This window comes from Eucalyptus grandis, chromosome 1 (genome assembly GCF_016545825.1).
Source record: "Eucalyptus grandis isolate ANBG69807.140 chromosome 1, ASM1654582v1, whole genome shotgun sequence".
NCBI lineage: Eukaryota > Viridiplantae > Streptophyta > Magnoliopsida > Myrtales > Myrtaceae > Eucalyptus > Eucalyptus grandis.
Window position 1 is genome coordinate 17,005,023 of NC_052612.1, and position 8,063 is coordinate 17,013,085.

The 8,063-nt window shown below is 42.3% G+C and overlaps 1 long non-coding RNA gene across 1 annotated transcript; it reads right to left on the bottom strand.

Annotated features, from left to right (window-relative positions):
* Positions 1-2,501: 2,501 nt before the first annotated feature.
* Positions 2,502-7,383, bottom strand: LOC120287509. The gene is made up of 4 exons (XR_005545659.1): positions 7,302-7,383; positions 5,266-5,336; positions 3,545-3,694; positions 2,502-2,900 (listed from the first exon to the last, which is right to left on the bottom strand). It is a non-coding gene; the product is annotated as an uncharacterized LOC120287509 (long non-coding RNA).
* Positions 7,384-8,063: the final 680 nt, after the last annotated feature.

Below are 8,063 nucleotides of genomic sequence, written 5' to 3' on the forward strand. Positions count from 1 at the left end.
GGGGTTTGGCAAGGTTGGTTCACAAAATACGGCCACCGAAAGTTCAAAATCTGGATGAGACAAAATAGTAGTCTCCGACCACGAGTTGACCAAACTGGGGTGGGACACACCTCTTAAAAAGGGTCATTTGCATAAACACGCATGATTCGAGCATACCAAAATATTACTTCCAGAAGGAGTCCTCAGCCTAAACTCAAAGCATAATTGAGTCTTACTATATTTTTTTCATGCAATCCTGTCTTAAAACTTTCGATTAATGTATGCTTAACAAGTCTTTTTATTAACTGCATTGGTTAGCTATGCCAAATTATAAGCTTCGAGGACTCAATTACATTTCAGCATAAGTTTCAAGAGCCATGTTATGATTATCCTCATGTTTTTCAATGATTAACGCTTAAATTGAACTTAATTTCACTCTCCAAACCGCAATTGACGCATGAGAGATCAAATCGGCGATGGCAACGTCAAACCTGTCCAATCACATGTTTTGTGGTGCTTGCTTGGGGACTCCCATTTCTCCCTTCTCACCTCCAGAAAAGAAGGGAATCTATAAGATGCTCGTGATTTTCTCGGCGTCGTAATTTGACGATTCTGGTGGGAAAGTGTAGTGGCGGCAGATGGAAACACAAATCCCGAAAGCGCCATGCATGGAAAGGGACGGGGAAAAATTTATTTCCACGACGCCACGCGCTTGCTTAACCCACGATTCTTTAGGGTTCGTCGCCTTCTCTGTTAGCTTTATCTTGGAGATTAGACTGTAGAATCTCTCTCTCCCCTCTCTTTCTCTCTCTCTCTCTCTCTCTCTCTCTCTCTCTCTCTCTCTCTCTCGTGGGTTCCAATCATGGAATGGCTCTCTCTCTCTCTCGTGGGTTTCCAATCATGGAATGGCTCTCTCTCTCTCTCGTGGGTTCCAATCATGGAATGGAGGTCGTCGGTCAACGCTCGAGCTCATTGGTGACGTGGGTATTTTGGCACTTTGCCACATGAAAAGCACTCTACGCGTTAATTTTTAACGCATTGCAGCTAATTCTTTCATTTTGGTTGATCCAGCGTGGTGCCGACCATTCGCTAGGGAAAAGAATGCCAGTTCTAGAAAACATGTCCTGGCTTTCTTTTGATCGCTGCGCACGATGGAGGACTTTGGCTATATGTTTTGGGAGAGTGGGCTGATTGGAAGTCGTAACATGCACTCGATTGGATCAGCGTAAAAGAGGAAAGTAGGCGTCTCAAACCACCGCAGTACCAATGTGTAGATCCAGTCTTAGATCTTGAATGACTTAAGCAAGAAATGTTCAGGAAAAGATCCGATCAGATTCATGAAAATGCTCAGGTTGTGCGGATTAGTGTTTACAAACATGTCTGTTTAGCAATGTCTTTTTATCTAACTTACTATTTCCAGCCCAATTCACACATATCAAATGCTCTTAGCGGTAATTTAAAATCAGAACATAAATATATTTGGTTTCTGAAAGAGAATCCCTAAATAACTCGATGACATCATTTCCCATGGAGCAAATCAAAAAAGAAACCTTGTAGCTAACACTGAACTTGGAAGCTAGTTGTAGTTGCTTTAAACGAAATTGTGGCTGGAGGACGATGCTTGCTATTGAGGTATCGTCGGAGTCATAGAGGACAAGAAGATTGGAGAGAACGAGAGCGATGGTCGTGAACCTTAGAAAATCCAAAGAGAGCTGCTCTTCTTGACTGAGAAAAGACAGCTCGTCAACAAAATACATTTTATCTCTAAAAATATTAATTAAGCATCTTTTATTCTTGCCAGTGAATAAGAAGATTGTATGGTACCATTGACCATATTGGTACATGGTCGTTTTGTTTGATGGGACGTGAACTGAAGAAGCATGGTATGACATTCTTGATCAAATGGATGATAAGAAGTTGACCGAATGGTTAAATTTAGGAATGATATAAGCTCCCCCAGTGACTAATGAGTTTTGGGCTTGAAGCCCAACGAAAGAACTAGCTAGATAGCTACTCGATCGAGCAAATTTGCTATTTGAACTTGCATTCAGAGCACCCTTGCCAGTTTGACACCAATTCTCTTACACAACTACACAAGTGAACCCTTCAATTTGACTTTGTTTGTCCCTTGCCCATAAATTTGTACTTTCAGCCTTTTTCTTTGATTTGAGTTCAACCACCTGTTAATTTTGAATATAATTTCACAAGTGTATTGGCTATATTAGGACAGGCCATTGAGCCGTGTCGATGGCAGTGCCTGGACCGACATGGCCCGAGGACATTATTATGCCAAGCCTAGGCAAGACTCCACACAAATTTCCATTCAGGGCGGGGCAAGGTTGGCTTGGGCCCTTTTTCAATGTAAACTAAATTTTTTTGTAAAGAAATTTAAAAAAAAAAAAATAGAGTTGAAAATACGATTTCAATAAAAATTAAGAGGAACTTCTCTCCTTTTCTTGGAGCTTTTCTCTACCGAGTGTGTAGCAATGGAAACCCCCATCCTCACCCCCTAAAACCCTAATCACCCACCATAAGATCATTCTCGTTCCCATATTACAAATGGTTCTCCACTGTTTCATTCAAGTGGTGTTAACCCAAAAGGCATTTCATTGAACCCAAGCGATGCCTTCATCCCACATCTCTCCATTTCACCTCCCAGGGGTTCGCTTCTGGATTGGGGAATTTCTTCAGTCAACAAACACTAGTGGCAGGTCCCACCGAAATCCAGGCGTTCGTCTTTGAGAGAGCATCGCTCGCGTTCTTCTTCTCGCATTCCAGGGGTTCTTTGTCTAGATCCGGGGTAGTGATCGTGAGTTTCAAATAAACCCTACTGGAGTTCTTCTTTCAGATCGGGGGTAGTGAACCGGATCTTCAGAGGCCATGGCGGGGGAGGAAGAAGCAGTGGATCGGCTCACCCATATCTGCAATCAATTGGGTAAGCTAATGTATGAAAATGATATGAATATTCTGGATGAGGAAATATCGGCGGAAAAAATCCAAGAGTGTCGTTTCTCCCTTGTTGGGCAACTGTATAAGAAACCTAGCGTTAACTTTCAAGCGCTTACAACAGCAATGAAAAAGTCCTGGAAAATAGAGAATGTGGAGATTAAACCTTTAGAAAATGAGAAAATTAGCTTTAGTTTTTGTAATGAAGGGGACAAAAACAGAGTGCTTGCGGGAGGTCCTTGGTCTTTCTCAAACAATTTATTGCTGTTAAAAGCTTGGGAGCTGGATACCCCGCCACATTGTTATGAATTTAAGACTTGTGCATTCTGGGTTAGAATCTTTGGTCTTCCTCTGGAATGGAACTCTGAAAATATGATAAAGAAAATAGCAAGCTCAATGGGGAAGGTGTTGGAGGTTAAAACAGATGCTAGAGGCCCTGCTTTTCAGAAAATAGGGAAAGCAAAAGTGGAGATACAGGTGGAGGCTGAGTTACGAGTTGGCCAATTAATGCGACATGGGGATAAGAAAGTTTGGCTGGACTTTAAATACGAACGATTGCCCTTCTTTTGTTACTCATGTGGCAAAATTGGGCATTATGCTACTTACTGCAAAGACATACCTTATAATGAAGGAAAATTCACCACTGAGCTGGGAGGGTGCTTTGGAGGCTGGTTGAAAGCAGAAACTTCTGATCATAGCCCATTCTGGAAAGTGTTTTACAATGAATTGACAATAACAGCAAATACAGAAGAGGTGGTTCCTGAAACTCCTGAACAGCAAAGACAAACGGAAGTTATGGAAGTTGGCCAACCTATTACTCCAATCAATCAGCATGTCAAGCAGGCAGAACCTACCCAAATAAGAACACACGAGGAGACCATGCACAACTCAGGGAAAAGAGTACTAATGCTCACAGGTCCGGAAGATTTCAACTATAAAAAGTCCCAGCTAGCAACCTCCTCAGATTATAACAAAAAGAAAATCAGCTCTCAACTCAAACCTCACTCCTTCAAAAAACAAAGAAAAGGCAGCACTCAAATTACATCATCTCTAGCAAAAAACTGGTTAGATGAGACTCAACTTCTGGATACTCCCATTCAGATGACTGAAGATGTGGCAACACGGGCTGTGGTGGCTAGCCCTAATAAGCCACCAAGTGACCCATGAATATATTAAGTTGGAACTGTCAAGGGTTGGGCACACCCTTGACAGTTCGAGAGTTGAGAGCCTTAATGGCTCAATTCAGGCCCTCTTTGGTTTTTCTTATGGAAACAAAAAATAAGGCTGAGTTTGTGCAGAAAGTAAGGAGAAGACTTCAATTTCAGAACTGTGTAGTAGTTGATCCAGTGGGTATGGCAGGAGGTTTGGCTCTTATGTGGGATGATCGGATTTCAGTGGAGATTGACTCAATGACTGATAGCTTAGTGAATTTAAAGTGTGAAGAGGGGTCCAGGGTAAGAAAATGAGAATTACTTTCGTCCATGCGCCATATACATACCCGAAGAGGTTACAACTTTGGGAAAGCTTGCGACATATAAGCTCAACCAATACTCTACCTTGGGTGTGCTTGGGAGATTTTAATGAAGTGCGTTTCTTTTGGGAAAAAGTGGGGAAGAGACCAGCGGCAAATTTCAGAATGACAACCTTTCGTGAATGCTTGGATGCATGCTCTCTAATGGACATTGATAGCAAGGGTTGTGCATTTACTTGGGCAAATAACAGGGAGGGGGAAGAATATGTGAAAGAAAGACTTGATAGAGTGGTAAGTACTATTGAATGGTGGTTGATGTACCCTGAAGCTGAAGTGTTTGCTCTTCCTGCGGTAGGATCATATCACAGCCCTCTCATCTTGTCTCTTCAAACAAGTCATAAAAGAAGGAAACGACTTTTTCGATTTGAGGCCTTTTGGTTAGAGAATGAAGAATGCAGGGAAGTGGTGTTGAAAGCCTGGGAAACTACAAATCAGCACCAGAACACTTTAGTCAGGAAACTTTATGCTGTCCAGAATGCGCTTTCTCAATGGAGCAAAAGGAACTTTGTGAATGGAAAGAAGAGAATCAGTTTTTTAAAGCAGGAACTAGAGGGGCTTACAAATAATGCTTCATATGTCTTCAACAAGGCATATTTTAAAAGATTACAAGGAGAAATTGATGAGCTTGGGAGACAAGAAGAAATGTATTGGGGGTTACGATCTAGAATTAATTGGCTGAGATGGGGAGACAAGAACACAAAATACTTTCATGCAACAACCATACAAAGAAGACAGAGGAACAAGATTTCTATGTTACAAAATGCAGAAAATACATGGCTGGTGGAGCAGAATCAACTGAGAGAACATACCGTGAAATTCTTCAAAGAGTTGTATCAGTCCCAAGGCCCTAGAAATTTTGAGCCAGTGATAGATCAACTACCTGAAATGGTAACAGAAGATATGAACAGGAGATTACTTGCTGAAGTTACTATAGAGGAAGTCACGGAAGCAGCATTTCAGCTTGGAGCTACTAAAGCACCAGGCCCAGATGGTCTCAATGGTTTATTCTATCATCATCACTGGGAAGATATTAAATGGGACATTTTTAAGGAGGTGGAAAATTTTTTCAGAACTAGTTCCATTTCACCAGCCCTGAATCAAACACATATTTCTCTTATCCCGAAAGTTCCTAACCCTGAGAGATTGGACCAATATCGTCCAATTAGTTTGTGTAACTTTGGATACAAAATTCTCTCGAAAGTGCTGGCTAACAGACTCAAACCTCTCCTAACAGAAATTATAGCACCAGAACAAAGTGCCTTTGTGGGTGGGAGGCAAATTCAAGACAACATTCTCATAGTCCAGGAAGTTCTGCATCAAATTAGAACAAGAAACCGAAAAAAGATGTTCCGGGCAGTTCTGAAATTAGATATGAAGAAGGCATATGATAGAGTGGAATGGGACTTTTTTGGAGGCATGCTTACTAAGGATTGGTTTTGATGAGACATGGGTGAAATGGGTTATGCAATGTGTCACTACGGTCACATTTAGTATTAAATTCAACGGAGAACCTCTTCAGTTCTTTCAACCTTCAAGAGGACTCAGGCAAGGGGACCCCTTATCGCCTTATCTCTTTATTATTGTTGCAAACGTCTTATCCTCATTGATGAAGCAAGCTGTAGAGAATGGAAGTATTAAGGGCATTCGGCTTAATCGAAGATGCCCTACGCTTTCTCACTTATTATTTGCCGATGATTCCATCTTTTTCATGAAGGGTTCTATTCTAGAATGCCAAAATCTGGCCATGATTCTAAATCAGTATTGTCTAGGGGCTAGACAGGAGATTAACTTGAATAAAGTTGCCCTCAATCTTTGAAAGAAAATATGGCAAGGGAATTGAGGGTTCCTATTATTGACAAAACTGGTAAATACCTAGGCATACCTTCAGACTGGGGAGAGTCGAAAAAACAAATGTTCGCATGGATTATTGGGCGCATCAGTTCCAAATTAGAAAGCTAGAAGGAGAAACTGCTCTCAAAAGCTGGAAAAGAAGTCTTGTTGAAAACGGTGGTTCAAGCGCTTCCTCAGTATGCCATGTCTGTTTTTAAAATACCGATTTCCATTTGCAAGGCTATTGAACAGAAAATTGCTTCATTTTGGTGGAAGACTAATGAAAAAAAAAAACAGGCATTCATTGGAAGAAATGGGATATATTGAAAACAAGAAAAGATCGAGGCGGAATGGGTTTTAGAGATCTTATATCTTTTAATAAAGCGATGTTGGGGAAGCAAGCTTGGCGGCTGGTACAACAACCAAATTCTCTATGGGGCAGAATATTTAAGGGATTATATTATCCACACACAGACTTTTGGCATGCAGCATCGGGCCTACGACCTTCATGGGGATGGAGAAGCATCGTCTTAGGGAGAGATTCTATAGCTCCCAATGTCCAGTGGAAGGTAGGGGATGGATCTATGATTAAAATTAGGGAAGATAAATGGTTGCTACGGAGTATTATTGAGGGTCCAGTGAATATCAATGAACCTTCCTTTGTCTCTAAAGAACATGGGAGGTGGGACCTCAGGAAAACAGCAGCACACTTTGATGAACAACTAGTGGAAGAAATTCTGACCATCCCTATTAAGCCCCAGACAGAAAACTGATCAGCTGGTATGGATTGGGACACAGGCAGGCAACTACACAATGAAAAGTGCATACAACTTCATCAAAGAGGATACAGAACAGGGTCAAGTGAATCAAGCCACATCTTCGTTTCAACCTCCCCCCTCACTTTGGAAAGACATATGGAATTTGCACACCCCACCCAAGATAAGAATTTTTATGTGGAATCTATGTCAAAATGCTCTCCCAACAAAAGATAACCTGTTTCGACGAAAAGTATTACCTGATCCAATGTGCCCATTATGCCATTATGAGAGAGAAACGGTTGAACATCTCTTCCTGCTGTGCTCGTGGACAAGACAAATATGGGATAATACTGAGCTGAAAATAAAAATATCAAGTCGGGGCGACGAGGATAGAGGAATGGTTTAGCAACCTCAAACGAGACACCAAAACCTACAAACCCGCACTTGGTGGCTGTTACACTTTGTGGAATATGTGGAAGGCCCGTAATCGAGGCTATCTTGGGGGCGGACAACCGAGGCGTTGGCTATCATCGACTCAAGCACTAGCGATGTTGAAAAGCTATAACAAGTGGAATCCGAGGAAGGGTGGTTCAAGAGATTATGTGGACGAAGGATCCGCAAATCAAGAAGCCCAAACGGGGTTAGAGAGACAATCGAAGAACCGAGACGGGGAATGGAGAACTAGGGGAAGTGTTGCAACCGGTCAATAAACACAGATTTGATGCGGGGAGAGGCAAAAGGCCATCACAGCTGAGTGATGAGTGGAGCCCGAGGAGGAGAGAGCTGCCGAGAGAAGGAGAGGAAGAAAGCAGAGTAAGAAGACGAGACAAACAATCTTGGCACGTAACCCGGAAATCCGAAATACCGGTGAAGATGGGTGGGCAGTGAGTGGATCTGGGATGCGGACGCCATTTGGTGAGCTGAGTAATAGACCCCGAACAGAGGGGACCATCGAAGAGAGCAGCGTGGGTGAGTCAAACGAAGCGTCCCTTAGATCGAGAGGCGGCTTCGCGGGTTCA